At 60.6% G+C, this 14,889-nt stretch overlaps 1 protein-coding gene across 1 annotated transcript in view; it reads left to right on the top strand.

Moving 5' to 3' along the window:
- The window catches only part of LOC134948065 (deoxyribonuclease-1-like), a 186,248-nt gene that overhangs the window by 157,379 nt on the left and 13,980 nt on the right, over positions 1-14,889 (top strand). The gene's annotated exons all lie outside the window — the stretch shown is intronic.

The following is a 14,889-nucleotide window of genomic DNA, read 5'->3' as shown; positions in this document are numbered from 1 at the left end:
AGGTGAGAGAGAGTGCGAGCTGCCCCTATGACAGGTGAGAGAGAGCGCGAGCTGCCCCTATGACAGGTGAGAGAGAGCGCGAGCTGCCCCTATGACAAGTGAGAGAGAGCGCGAGCTGCCCCTATGACAGGTGAGAGCACCAACTGCCCCTATGACAGGTGAGAGAGAGCGCGAGCTGCCCATATGACAGATGAGAGAGAGTGCGAGCTGCCCATATGACAGATGAGAGAGAGCGCGAGCTGCCCCTATGACAGGTGAGAGAGAGCGCGAGCTGCCCCTATGACAGGTGAGAGAGAGCGCGAGCTGCCCCTATGACAGGTGAGAGAGAGCGCGAGCTGCCCCTATGACAGGTGAGAGAGAGCGCGAGCTGCCCCTATGACAGGTGAGAGCACCAACTGCCCCTATGACAGGTGAGAGAGAGCGCGAGCTGCCCCTTTGACAGGTGAGAGAGCGCGAGCTGCCCCTATGACAGGTGAGAGAGAGCGCCAGCTGCCCCTATGACAGGTGAGAGAGAGCGCGAGCTGCCCCTATGACAGGTGAGAGAGAGCGCGAGCTGCCCCTATGACAGGTGAGAGAGAGCGCGAGCTACCCCTATGACAGGTGAGAGCACCAACTGCCCCTATGACAGGTGAGAGAGAGCGCGAGCTGCCCCTATGACAGGTGAGAGAGAGCACGAGCTGCCCCTATGACAGGTGAGAGAGAGCGCGAGCTGCCCCTATGACAGGTGAGAGAGAGTGCGAGCTGCCCCTATGACAGGTGAGAGAGAGCGAGAGCTGCCCCTATGACAGGTGAGAGAGAGCGCGAGCTGCCCCTATGACAGGTGAGAGAGAGCGCGAGCTGCCCCTATGACAGGTGAGAGAGAGCGCGAGCTGCCCCTATGACAGGTGAGAGAGAGAGCGAGCTGCCCCTATGACAGGTGAGAGAGAGCGAGAGCTGCCCCTATGATAGGTGAGATAGAGCGCGAGCTGCCCCTATGACAGGTGAGAGAGAGCGCGAGCTGCCCCTATGACAGGTGAGAGAGAGCGCGAGCTGCCCCTATGACAGGTGAGAGAGAGCGCGAGCTGCCCCTATAACAGGCGAGGGAGAGCGCGATCTGCCCCTATGACAGGCGAGAGAGAGCGCGATCTGCCCCTATGACAGGTGAGATAGAGCGCGATCTGCCCCTATGACAGGTGAGATAGAGCGCGAGCTGCCCCTATGACAGGTGAGAGAGAGCGCGAGCTGCCCCTATGACAGGTGAGAGAGAGCGCCAGCTGCCCCTATGACAGGTGAGAGAGAGCGCGAGCTGCCCCCATGACAGATGAGAGAGAGCGCGAGCTGCCCCTATGACAGGTGAGAGAGAGCGCTAGCTGCCCCTATGACAGGTGAGAGAGAGCGCGAGCTGCCCCTATGACAGGTGAGAGAGAGCGCGAGCTGCCCCTATGACAAGTGAGAGAGAGCGCGAGCTGCCCCTATGACAGGTGTGAGAGAGCGCGAGTTGCCCCTATGACAGGTGAGAGAGCGCGAGCTGCCCCTATGACAGGTGAGAGAGAGCGCGAGCTGCCCCTATGACAGGTGTGAGAGAGCGCGAGCTGCCCCTATGACAGGTGAGAGAGCGCGAGCTGCCCCTATGACAGGTGAGAGAGAGCGCGAGCTGCCCCTATGACAGGTGAGAGAGAGCGCGAGCTGCCCCTATGACAGGTGAGAGAGAGCGCGAGCTGCCCCTATGACAGGTGTGAGAGAGCGCGAGCTGCCCCTATGACAGGTGAGAGAGAGCGCGAGCTGCCCCTATGACAGGTGAGAGAGAGTGCGAGCTGCCCCTATGACAGGTGAGAGAGAGTGCGAGCTGCCCCTATGACAGGTGAGAGAGAGCGCGAGCTGCCCCTATGACAGGTGAGAGAGAGCGCGAGCTGCCCCTATGACAAGTGAGAGAGAGCGCGAGCTGCCCCTATGACAGGTGAGAGCACCAACTGCCCCTATGACAGGTGAGAGAGCGCGCGAGCTGCCCATATGACAGATGAGAGAGAGTGCGAGCTGCCCATATGACAGATGAGAGAGAGCGCGAGCTGCCCCTATGACAGGTGAGAGAGAGCGCGAGCTGCCCCTATGACAGGTGAGAGAGAGCGCGAGCTGCCCCTATGACAGGTGAGAGAGAGCGCGAGCTGCCCCTATGACAGGTGAGAGAGAGCGCGAGCTGCCCCTATGACAGGTGAGAGCACCAACTGCCCCTATGACAGGTGAGAGAGAGCGCGAGCTGCCCCTTTGACAGGTGAGAGAGCGCGAGCTGCCCCTATGACAGGTGAGAGAGAGCGCCAGCTGCCCCTATGACAGGTGAGAGAGAGCGCGAGCTGCCCCTGTGACAGGTGAGAGAGAGCGCGAGCTGCCCCTATGACAGGTGAGAGAGAGCGCAAGCTGCCCCTATGACAGGTGAGAGAGAGCGCGAGCTGCCCCTATGACAGGTGAGAGAGAGCGCGAGCTGCCCCTATGACAGGTGAGAGCACCAACTGCCCCTATGACAGGTGAGAGAGAGCACGAGCTGCCGCTATGACAGGTGAGAGAGAGCGCGAGCTGCCCCTATGACAGGTGAGAGAGAGCGCGAGCTGTCCCTATGACAGGTGAGAGAGCGCCAGCTGCCCCTATGACAGGTGAGAGAGAGCGCCAGCTGCCCCTATGACAGGTGAGAGAGAGCGCCAGCTGCCCCTATGACAGGTGAGAGAGCGCGAGCTGCCCCTATGACAGGTGAGAGAGAGCACCAGCTGCCCTTATGACAGGTGAGAGAGAGCGTGAGCTGCCCCTATGACAGGTGAGAGAGAGGGCGAGCTGCCCCTATGACAGGTGAGAGAGAGCACGAGCTGCCCCTATGACGTGTGAGAGAGAGCGCAAGCTGCCCCTATGACAGGTGAGAGAGAGCGCGAGCTGCCCCTATGACAGGTGTGAGAGAGCGCGAGCTGCCCCTATGACAAGTGAGAGAGAGCGCGAGCTGCCCCTATGACAGGTGAGAGAGAGTGCGAGCTGCCCCTATGACAGGTGAGAGAGAGCGCGAGCTGCCCCTGTGACAGGTGAGAGAGAGCGCGAGCTGCCCCTATGACAAGTGAGAGAGAGCGCGAGCTGCCCCTATGACAGGTGAGAGCACCAACTGCCCCTATGACAGGTGAGAGAGAGCGCGAGCTGCCCCTATGACAGATGAGAGAGAGCGCGAGCTGCCCCTATGACAGGTGAGAGAGAGCGCGAGATGCCCCTATGACAGGTGAGAGAGAGCGCGAGCTGCCCCTATGACAGGTGAGAGAGAGCGCGAGCTGCCCATAGGACAGGTGAGAGAGAGCGCGAGCTGCCCATATGACAGGTGAGAGAGAGCGCGAGCTGCCCCTATGACAGGTGAGAGCACCAACTGCCCCTATGACAGGTGAGAGAGAGCGCGAGCTGCCCCTATGACAGGTGAGAGAGAGCGCGAGCTGCCCCTATGACAGGTGTGAGAGAGCGCGAGCTGCCCCTATGACAGGTGAGAGAGAGCGCGAGCTGCCCCTATGACAGGTGAGAGAGAGCGCGAGCTGCCCCTATGACAGGTGAGAGAGAGTGCGAGCTGCCCCTATGACAGGTGAGAGAGAGCGCGAGCTGCCCCTATGACAGGTGTGAGAGAGCGCGAGCTGCCCCTATGACAGGTGAGAGAGAGCGCGAGCTGCCCCTATGACAGGTGAGAGAGAGTGCGAGCTGCCCCTATGACAGGTGAGAGAGAGTGCGAGCTGCCCCTATGACAGGTGAGAGAGAGCGCGAGCTGCCCCTATGACAGGTGAGAGAGAGCGCGAGCTGCCCCTATGACAAGTGAGAGAGAGCGCGAGCTGCCCCTATGACAGGTGAGAGCACCAACTGCCCCTATGACAGGTGAGAGAGAGCGTGAGCTGCCCCTATCACAGGTGAGAGAGAGGGCGAGCTGCCCCTATGACAGGTGAGAGAGAGCGCGAGCTGCCCCTATGACAGGTGAGAGAGAGCACGAGCTGCCCCTATGACAGGTGAGAGAGAGCGCGAGCTGCCCCTATGACAGGTGAGAGAGAGCGCGAGCTGCCCCTATGACAGGTGAGAGAGAGCGCCAGCTACCCCTATGACAGGTGAGAGAGCGCCAGCTGCCCCTATGACAGGTGAGAGAGAGCGCGAGCTGCCCCTATGACAGTTGTGAGAGAGCGCGAGCTGCCCCTATGACATGTGAGAGAGCGCGAGCTGCCCCTATGACAGGTGAGAGAGAGCGCGAGCTGCCCCTATGACAGGTGAGAGAGAGTGCGAGCTGCCCCTATGACAGGTGAGAGAGAGCGCGAGCTGCCCCTATGACAGGTGTGAGAGAGCGCGAGCTGCCCCATGACAGGTGAGAGAGAGCGCGAGCTGCCCCTATGACAGGTGAGAGAGAGTGCGAGCTGCCCCTATGACAGGTGAGAGAGAGCGCGAGCTGCACCTATGACAGGTGAGAGAGAGCGCGAGCTGCCCCTATGACAAGTGAGAGAGAGCGCGAGCTGCCCCTATGACAGGTGAGAGCACCAACTGCCCCTATGACAGGTGAGAGAGAGCGCGAGCAGCCCATATGACAGATGAGAGAGAGCGTGAGCTGCCCATATGACAGATGAGAGAGAGCGCGAGCTGCCCCTATGACAGGTGAGAGAGAGCGCGAGATGCCCCTATGACAGGTGAGAGAGAGCGCGAGCTGCCCCTATGACAGGTGAGAGAGAGCGCGAGCTGCCCATATGACAGGTGAGAGAGAGCGCGAGCTGCCCATATGACAGGTGAGAGAGAGCGCGAGCTGCCCCTATGACAGGTGAGAGCACCAACTGCCCCTATGACAGGTGAGAGAGAGCGCGATCTGCCCCTATGACAGGTGAGAGAGCGCGAGCTGCCCCTATGACAGGTGAGAGAGAGCGCGAGCTGCCCCTATGACAAGTGAGAGAGAGCGCGAGCTGCCCCTATGACAGGTGTGAGAGAGCGCGAGTTGCCCCAATGACAGGTGAGAGAGCGCGAGCTGCCCCTATGACAGGTGAGAGAGAGCGCGAGCTGCCCCTATGACAGGTGTGAGAGAGCGCGAGCTGCCCCTATGACAGGTGAGAGAGAGCGCGAGCTGCCCCTATGACAGGTGAGAGAGAGCGCGAGCTGCCCCTATGACAGGTGAGAGAGAGTGCGAGCTGCCCCTATGACAGGTGAGAGAGAGCGCGAGCTGCCCCTATGACAGGTGAGAGAGAGCGCGAGCTGCCCCTATGACAAGTGAGAGAGAGCGCGAGCTGCCCCTATGACAGGTGAGAGCACCAACTGCCCCTATGACAGGTGAGAGAGAGCGCGAGCTGCCCATATGACAGATGAGAGAGAGTGCGAGCTGCCCATATGACAGATGAGAGAGAGCGCGAGCTGCCCCTATGACAGGTGAGAGAGAGCGCGAGCTGCCCCTATGACAGGTGAGAGAGAGCGCGAGCTGCCCCTATGACAGGTGAGAGAGAGCGCGAGCTGCCCCTATGACAGGTGAGAGAGAGCGCGAGCTGCCCCTATGACAGGTGAGAGCACCAACTGCCCCTATGACAGGTGAGAGAGAGCGCGAGCTGCCCCTTTGACAGGTGAGAGAGCGCGAGCTGCCCCTATGACAGGTGAGAGAGAGCGCCAGCTGCCCCTATGACAGGTGAGAGAGAGCGCGAGCTGCCCCTATGACAGGTGAGAGAGAGCGCGAGCTGCCCCTATGACAGGTGAGAGAGAGCGCGAGCTGCCCCTATGACAGGTGAGAGCACCAACTGCCCCTATGACAGGTGAGAGAGAGCGCGAGCTGCCCCTATGACAGGTGAGAGAGCGCGAGCTGCCCCTATGACAGGTGAGAGAGAGTGTGAGCTGCCCCTATGACATGTGAGAGAGAGCGCGAGCTGCCGCTATGACAGGTGAGAGAGAGCACGAGCTGCCGCTATGACAGGTGAGAGAGAGCGCGAGCTGCCCCTATGACAGGTGAGAGAGAGCGCGAGCTGTCCCTATGACAGGTGAGAGAGCGCCAGCTGCCCCTATGACAGGTGAGAGAGAGCGCCAGCTGCCCCTTTGACAGGTGAGAGAGAGCGCCAGCTGCCCCTATGACAGGTGAGAGAGCGCAAGCTGCCCCTATGACAGGTGAGAGAGAGCACCAGCTGCCCCTATGACAGGTGAGAGAGAGGGTGAGCTGCCCCTATGACAGGTGAGAGAGAGGGCGAGCTGCCCCTATGACAGGTGAGAGAGAGCACGAGCTGCCCCTATGACGTGTGAGAGAGAGCGCAAGCTGCCCCTATGACAGGTGAGAGAGAGCGCGAGCTGCCCCTATGACAGGTGTGAGAGAGCGCGAGCTGCCCCTATGACAGGTGAGAGAGAGCGCGAGCTGCCCCTATGACAGGTGAGAGAGAGTGCGAGCTGCCCCTATGACAGGTGAGAGAGAGCGCGAGCTGCCCCTATGACAGGTGAGAGAGAGCGCGAGCTGTCCCTATGACAGGTGAGAGAGCGCCAGCTGCCCCTATGACAGGTGAGAGAGAGCGCCAGCTGCCCCTTTGACAGGTGAGAGAGAGCGCCAGCTGCCCCTATGACAGGTGAGAGAGCGCAAGCTGCCCCTATGACAGGTGAGAGAGAGCACCAGCTGCCCCTATGACAGGTGAGAGAGAGGGTGAGCTGCCCCTATGACAGGTGAGAGAGAGGGCGAGCTGCCCCTATGACAGGTGAGAGAGAGCACGAGCTGCCCCTATGACGTGTGAGAGAGAGCGCAAGCTGCCCCTATGACAGGTGAGAGAGAGCGCGAGCTGCCCCTATGACAGGTGTGAGAGAGCGCGAGCTGCCCCTATGACAGGTGAGAGAGAGCGCGAGCTGCCCCTATGACAGGTGAGAGAGAGTGCGAGCTGCCCCTATGACAGGTGAGAGAGAGCGCGAGCTGCCCCTATGACAGGTGAGAGAGAGCGCGAGCTGCCCCTATGACAAGTGAGAGAGAGCGCGAGCTGCCCCTATGACAGGTGAGAGCACCAACTGCCCCTATGACAGGTGAGAGAGAGCGCGAGCTGCCCCTATGACAGATGAGAGAGAGCGCGAGCTGCCCCTATGACAGGTGAGAGAGAGCGCGAGATGCCCCTATGACAGGTGAGAGAGAGCGCGAGCTGCCCCTATGACAGGTGAGAGAGAGCGCGAGCTGCCCATATGACAGGTGAGAGAGAGCGCGAGCTGCCCATATGACAGGTGAGAGAGAGCGCGAGCTGCCCCTATGACAGGTGAGAGCACCAACTGCCCCTATGACAGGTGAGAGAGAGCGCGATCTGCCCCTATGACAGGTGAGAGAGCGCGAGCTGCCCCTATGACAGGTGAGAGAGAGCGCGAGCTGCCCCTATGACAAGTGAGAGAGAGCGCGAGCTGCCCCTATGACAGGTGAGAGCACCAACTGCCCCTATGACAGGTGAGAGAGAGCGCGAGCTGCCCCTATGACAGATGAGAGAGAGCGCGAGCTGCCCCTATGACAGGTGAGAGAGAGCGCGAGATGCCCCTATGACAGGTGAGAGAGAGCGCGAGCTGCCCCTATGACAGGTGAGAGAGAGCGCGAGCTGCCCATATGACAGGTGAGAGAGAGCGCGAGCTGCCCATATGACAGGTGAGAGAGAGCGCGAGCTGCCCCTATGACAGGTGAGAGCACCAACTGCCCCTATGACAGGTGAGAGAGAGCGCGATCTGCCCCTATGACAGGTGAGAGAGCGCGAGCTGCCCCTATGACAGGTGAGAGAGAGCGCGAGCTGCCCCTATGACAGGTGAGAGCACCAACTGCCCCTATGACAGGTGAGAGAGAGCGTGACCTGCCCCTATGACAGGTGAGAGAGAGCGCGAGCTGCCCCTATGACAGGTGAGAGAGAGCGCGAGCTGCCCCTATGACAGGTGAGAGCACCAACTGCCCCTATGACAGGTGAGAAGAGCGCGAGCTGCCCCTATGACAGGTGAGAGAGCGCGAGCTGCCCCTATGACAGGTGAGAGAGAGTGTGAGCTGCCCCTATGACATGTGAGAGAGAGCGCGAGCTGCCGCTATGACAGGTGAGAGAAAGCACGAGCTGCCGCTATGACAGGTGAGAGAGAGCGCGAGCTGCCCCTATGACAGGTGAGAGAGAGCGCGAGCTGTCCCTATGACAGGTGAGAGAGCGCCAGCTGCCCCTATGACAGGTGAGAGAGAGCGCCAGCTGCCCCTATGACAGGTGAGAGAGAGCGCCAGCTGCCCCTATGACAGGTGAGAGAGCGCAAGCTGCCCCTATGACAGGTGAGAGAGAGCACCAGCTGCCCCTATGACAGGTGAGAGAGAGCGTGAGCTGCCCCTATGACAGGTGAGAGAGAGGGCGAGCTGCCCCTATGACAGGTGAGAGAGAGCACGAGCTGCCCCTATGACGTGTGAGAGAGAGCGCAAGCTGCCCCTATGACAGGTGAGAGAGAGCGCGAGCTGCCCCTATGACAGGTGAGAGAGAGCGCGAGCTGCCCCTATGACAGGTGTGAGAGAGCGCGAGCTGCCCCTATGACAGGTGAGAGAGAGCGCGAGCTGCCCCTATGACAGGTGAGAGAGAGTGCGAGCTGCCCCTATGACAGGTGAGAGAGAGCGCGAGCTGCCCCTATGACAGGTGAGAGAGAGCGCGAGCTGCCCCTATGACAAGTGAGAGAGAGCGCGAGCTGCCCCTATGACAGGTGAGAGCACCAACTGCCCCTATGACAGGTGAGAGAGAGCGCGAGCTGCCCCTATGACAGGTGAGAGAGAGCGCGAGCTGCCCCTATGACAGGTGAGAGAGAGCGCGAGCTGCCCCTATGACAGGTGAGAGAGAGTGCGAGCTGCCCCTATGACAGGTGAGAGAGAGCGCGAGCTGCCCCTATGACAAGTGAGAGAGAGCGCGAGCTGCCCCTATGACAGGTGAGAGCACCAACTGCCCCTATGACAGGTGAGAGAGAGCGCGAGCTGCCCCTATGACAGGTGAGAGAGAGCGCGAGCTGCCCCTATGACAGGTGAGAGAGAGCGCGAGCTGCCCCTATGACAGGTGAGAGAGAGCGCGAGCTGCCCCTATGACAAGTGAGAGAGAGCGCGAGCTGCCCCTATGACAGGTGAGAGCACCAACTGCCCCTATGACAGGTGAGAGAGAGCGTGAGCTGCCCCTATGACAGATGAGAGAGAGCGCGAGCTGCCCCTATGACAGGTGAGAGAGAGCGCGAGCTGCCCCTATGACAGGTGAGAGAGAGCGCGAGCTGCCCCTATGACAGGTGAGAGAGAGCGCGAGCTGCCCATATGACAGGTGAGAGAGAGCGCAAGCTGCCCATATGACAGGTGAGAGAGAGCGCGAGCTGCCCCTATGACAGGTGAGAGCACCAACTGCCCCTATGACAGGTGAGAGAGAGCGCGAGCTGCCCCTATGGCAGGTGAGAGAGAGCGCCAGCTGCCCCTATGACAGGTGAGAGAGAGCGCCAGCTGCCCCTATGACAGGTGAGAGAGAGCGCGAGCTGCCCCTATGACAGGTGAGAGAGAGCGCGAGCTGCCCCTATGACAGGTGAGAGCACCAACTGCCCCTATGACAGGTGAGAGAGCGCGAGCTGCCCCTATGACAGGTGAGAGAGAGTGTGAGCTGCCCCTATGACATGTGAGAGAGTGCGCGAGCTGCCGCTATGACAGGTGAGAGAGAGCGCGAGCTGCCCCTATGACAGGTGAGATAGAGCGCGAGCTGCCCCTATGACAGGTGAGAGAGAGCGCCAGCTGCCCGTATGACAGGTGAGAGAGCGCGAGCTGCCCCTATGACAGGTGAGAGAGCGCGAGCTGCCCCTATGACAGGTGAGAGAGAGCGCGAGCTGCCCCTATGACAAGTGAGAGAGAGCGCGAGCTGCCCCTATGACAGGTGAGAGCACCAACTGCCCCTATGACAGGTGAGAGAGAGCGCGAGCTGCCCCTATGACAGGTGAGAGAGAGTGCGAGCTGCCCCTATGACAGGTGAGAGAGAGTGCGAGCTGCCCCTATGACAGGTGAGAGAGAGTGCGAGCTGCCCCTATGACAGGTGAGAGAGAGCGCGAGCTGCCCCTATGACAGGTGAGAGAGAGCGCGAGCTGCCCCTATGACAGGTGAGAGAGAGCGTGAGCTGCCCCTATGACAGGTGAGAGCACCAACTGCCCCTATGACAGGTGAGAGCACCAACTGCCCCTATGACAGATGAGAGAGAGCGCGAGCTGCCCCTATGACAGGTGAGAGAGAGCGCGAGCTGCCCCTATGACAGGTGAGAGAGAGCGCGAGCTGCCCTTATGACAGGTGAGAGAGAGCGCGAGCTGCCCCTATGACAGGCGTGAGAGAGCGCGAGCTGCCCATATGACAGGTGAGAGAGAGCGCGAGCTGCCCCTATGACAGGTGAGAGAGCGAAAGCTGCCCCTATGACAGGTGAGAGAGAGCACCAGCTGCCCCTATGACAGGTGAGAGAGAGCACCAGCTGCCCCTATGACAGGTGAGAGAGAGGGCGAGCTGCCCCTATGACAGGTGAGAGAGAGCACGAGCTGCCCCTATGACGTGTGAGAGAGAGCGCAAGCTGCCCCTATGACAGGTGAGAGAGAGCGCGAGCTGCCCCTATGACAGGTGAGAGAGAGCGCGAGCTGCCCCTATGACAGGTGTGAGAGAGCGCGAGCTGCCCCTATGACAGGTGAGAGAGAGCGCGAGCTGCCCCTATGACAAGTGAGAGAGAGCGCGAGCTGCCCCTATGACAGGTGAGAGCACCAACTGCCCCTATGACAGATGAGAGAGAGCGCGAGCTGCCCCTACGACAGGTGAGAGAGAGCGCGAGCTGCCCCTATGACAGGTGAGAGAGAGCGCGAGCTGCCCCTATGACAGGTGAGAGAGAGCGCGAGCTGCCCATATGACAGGTGAGAGAGAGCGCGAGCTGCCCATATGACAGGTGAGAGAGAGCGCGAGCTGCCCCTATGACAGGTGAGAGCACCAACTGCCCCTATGACAGGTGAGAGAGAGCGCGATCTGCCCCTATGACAGGTGAGAGAGCGCGATCTGCCCCTATGACAGGTGAGAGAGCGCGAGCTGCCCCTATGACAGGTGAGAGAGAGCGCCAGCTGCCCCTATGACAGGTGAGAGAGAGCGCGACCTGCCCCTATGACAGGTGAGAGAGAGCGCGAGCTGCCCCTATGACAGGTGACAGAGAGCGTGAGCTGCCCCTATGACAGGTGAGAGCACCAACTGCCCCTATGACAGGTGAGAGAGCGCGAGCTGCCCCTATGACAGGTGAGAGAGAGTGTGAGCTGCCCCTATGACATGTGAGAGAGTGCGCGAGCTGCCGCTATGACAGGTGAGAGAGAGCGCGAGCTGCCCCTATGACAGGTGAGAGAGAGCGCCAGCTGCCCCTATGACATGTGAGAGAGCGCGAGCTGCCCCTATGACAGGTGAGAGAGCGCGAGCTGCCCCTATGACAGGTGAGAGAGAGCGCGAGCTGCCCCTATGACAGGTGAGAGAGAGCGCGAGCTGCCCCTATGACAGGTGAGAGAGAGCGCGAGCTGCCCCTATGACAGGTGAGAGAGAGCGCGAGCTGCCCCTATGACAGGTGAGAGAGAGCGCGAGCTACCCCTATGACAGGTGAGAGAGAGTGTGAGCTGCTCCTATGACAGGTGAGAGAGAGCGCGAGCTACCCCTATGACAGGTGAGAGAGAGTGTGAGCTGCTCCTATGACAGGCTGAGACAGAACTTTGGCCTCTGAGGTCAGCGTACTGGGACGGGCCCATTTATCAGTATGTGAGGCTGACGAGAGCCGGAGTCCCAGCTGCTGCTCAGTGATACATCCCGCTGTAACAATCACACCCTGCAGTAACCAGAGCGCGAGCTGCCCCTATGACAGGTGAGAGAGAGCGCAAGCTGCCCCTATGACAGATGAGAGAGAGCGCGAGCTGCCCCTATGACAGGTGAGAGAGAGCGCGAGCTGCCCCTATGACAGGTGAGAGAGAGCGCGAGCTGCCCTTATGACAGGTGAGAGAGAGCGCGAGCTGCCCCTATGACAGGCGTGAGAGAGCGCGAGCTGCCCATATGACAGGTGAGAGAGAGCGCGAGCTGCCCCTATGACAGGTGAGAGAGCGAAAGCTGCCCCTATGACAGGTGAGAGAGAGCACCAGCTGCCCCTATGACAGGTGAGAGAGAGCACCAGCTGCCCCTATGACAGGTGAGAGAGAGGGCGAGCTGCCCCTATGACAGGTGAGAGAGAGCACGAGCTGCCCCTATGACGTGTGAGAGAGAGCGCAAGCTGCCCCTATGACAGGTGAGAGAGAGCGCGAGCTGCCCCTATGACAGGTGAGAGAGAGCGCGAGCTGCCCCTATGACAGGTGTGAGAGAGCGCGAGCTGCCCCTATGACAGGTGAGAGAGAGCGCGAGCTGCCCCTATGACAAGTGAGAGAGAGCGCGAGCTGCCCCTATGACAGGTGAGAGCACCAACTGCCCCTATGACAGATGAGAGAGAGCGCGAGCTGCCCCTATGACAGGTGAGAGAGAGCGCGAGCTGCCCCTATGACAGGTGAGAGAGAGCGCGAGCTGCCCCTATGACAGGTGAGAGAGAGCGCGAGCTGCCCATATGACAGGTGAGAGAGAGCGCGAGCTGCCCATATGACAGGTGAGAGAGCGCGAGCTGCCCCTATGACAGGTGAGAGCACCAACTGCCCCTATGACAGGTGAGAGAGAGCGCGATCTGCCCCTATGACAGGTGAGAGAGCGCGATCTGCCCCTATGACAGGTGAGAGAGCGCGAGCTGCCCCTATGACAGGTGAGAGAGAGCGCCAGCTGCCCCTATGACAGGTGAGAGAGAGCGCGACCTGCCCCTATGACAGGTGAGAGAGAGCGCGAGCTGCCCCTATGACAGGTGAGAGAGAGCGTGAGCTGCCCCTATGACAGGTGAGAGCACCAACTGCCCCTATGACAGGTGAGAGAGCGCGAGCTGCCCCTATGACAGGTGAGAGAGAGTGTGAGCTGCCCCTATGACATGTGAGAGAGTGCGCGAGCTGCCGCTATGACAGGTGAGAGAGAGCGCGAGCTGCCCCTATGACAGGTGAGAGAGAGCGCCAGCTGCCCCTATGACAGGTGAGAGAGCGCGAGCTGCCCCTATGACAGGTGAGAGAGCGCGAGCTGCCCCTATGACAGGTGAGAGAGAGCACCAGCTGCCCCTATGACAGGTGAGAGAGAGCGCCAGCTGCCCTTATGACAGGTGAGAGAGAGCGTGAGCTGCCCCTATGACAGGTGAGAGAGCGCCAGCTGCCCCTATGACAGGTGAGAGAGAGCGCCAGCTGCCCCTATGACAGGTGAGAGAGAGCGTGAGCTGCTCCTATGACAGGTGAGAGAGAGCGTGAGCTGCTCCTATGACAGGTGAGAGAGCGCGAGCTGCCCCTATGACAGGTGAGAGAGAGCGCGAGCTGCCCCTATGACAGGTGAGAGAGCGCGAGCTGCCCCTATGACAGGTGAGAGAGAGCGTGAGCTGCCCCTATGACAGGTGAGAGAGAGCGCGAGCTGCCCCTATGACAGGTGAGAGAGAGCGCGAGCTGCCCCTATGACAGGTGAGAGAGAGCGCGAGCTGCCCCTATGACAGGTGAGAGAGAGCGCGAGCTGCCCCTATGACAGGTGAGAGAGAGCGCGAGCTGCCCCTATGACAGGTGAGAGAGAGCGCGAGCTGCCCCTATGACAGGTGAGAGAGAGCGCGAGCTACCCCTATGACAGGTGAGAGAGAGTGTGAGCTGCTCCTATGACAGGTGAGAGAGAGCGCGAGCTACCCCTATGACAGGTGAGAGAGAGTGTGAGCTGCTCCTATGACAGGCTGAGACAGAACTTTGGCCTCTGAGGTCAGCGTACTGGGACGGGCCCATTTATCAGTATGTGAGGCTGACGAGAGCCGGAGTCCCAGCTGCTGCTCAGTGATACATCCCGCTGTAACAATCACACCCTGCAGTAACCAGAGCGCGAGCTGCCCCTATGACAGGTGAGAGAGAGCGCAAGCTGCCCCTATGACAGGTGAGAGAGCGCGAGCTGCCCCTATGACAGGTGAGAGAGAGCGTGAGCTGCCCCTATGACAGGTGAGAGAGAGCGCGAGCTGCCCCTATGACAGGTGAGAGAGAGCGCGAGCTGCCCCTATGACAGGTGAGAGAGAGCGCGAGCTGCCCCTATGACAGGTGAGAGAGAGCGCAAGCTGCCCCTATGACAGGTGAGAGAGAGCGCGAGCTGCCCCTATGACAGGTGAGAGAGCGCAAGCTGCCCCTATGACAGGTGAGAGAGAGTGTGAGCTGCCCCTATGACAGGTGAGAGAGCACGAGCTGCCCCTATGACAGGTGAGAGAGAGCGCGAGCTGCCCCTATGACAGGTGAGATAGAGCGCAAGCTACCCCTATGACAGGTGAGAGAGCGCAAGCTGCCCCTATGACAGGTGAGAGAGAGTGTGAGCTGCCCCTATGAAAGGTGAGAGAGCACGAGCTGCCCCTATGACAGGTGAGAGAGAGCGCAAGCTGCCCCTATGACAGGTGAGAGAGAGTGTGAGCTGCCCCTATGACAGGTGAGAGAGAGCTCGAGCTGCCCCTATGACAGGTGAGAGAGAGCGCGAGCTGCCCCTATGACAGGTGAGAGAGAGCGCGAGCTGCCCCTATGACAGGTGAGAGAGAGCGCGAGCTGCCCCTATGACAGGTGAGAGAGAGCGCGAGCTGCCCCTATGACAGGTGAGAGAGAGCGCGAGCTGCCCCTATGACAGGTGAGAGAGAGCGCGAGCTGCCCCTATGACAGGTGAGAGAGAGCGCGAGCTGCCCCTATGACAGGTGAGAGAGAGCGCGAGCTGCCCCTATGACAGGTGAGAGAGTGTGAGCTGCCCCTATGACAGGCTGAGACAGAACTTTGGCCTCTGAGGTCAGCGTACTGGGACGGGCCCATTTATCAGTATGTGAGGCTGAC

Source organism: Pseudophryne corroboree, chromosome 8, assembly GCF_028390025.1.
Source record: "Pseudophryne corroboree isolate aPseCor3 chromosome 8, aPseCor3.hap2, whole genome shotgun sequence".
NCBI lineage: Eukaryota > Metazoa > Chordata > Amphibia > Anura > Myobatrachidae > Pseudophryne > Pseudophryne corroboree.
The sequence above is the reverse complement of the archived record's forward strand: the minus strand, read 5'-3'. Positions and strand labels throughout refer to the sequence as shown.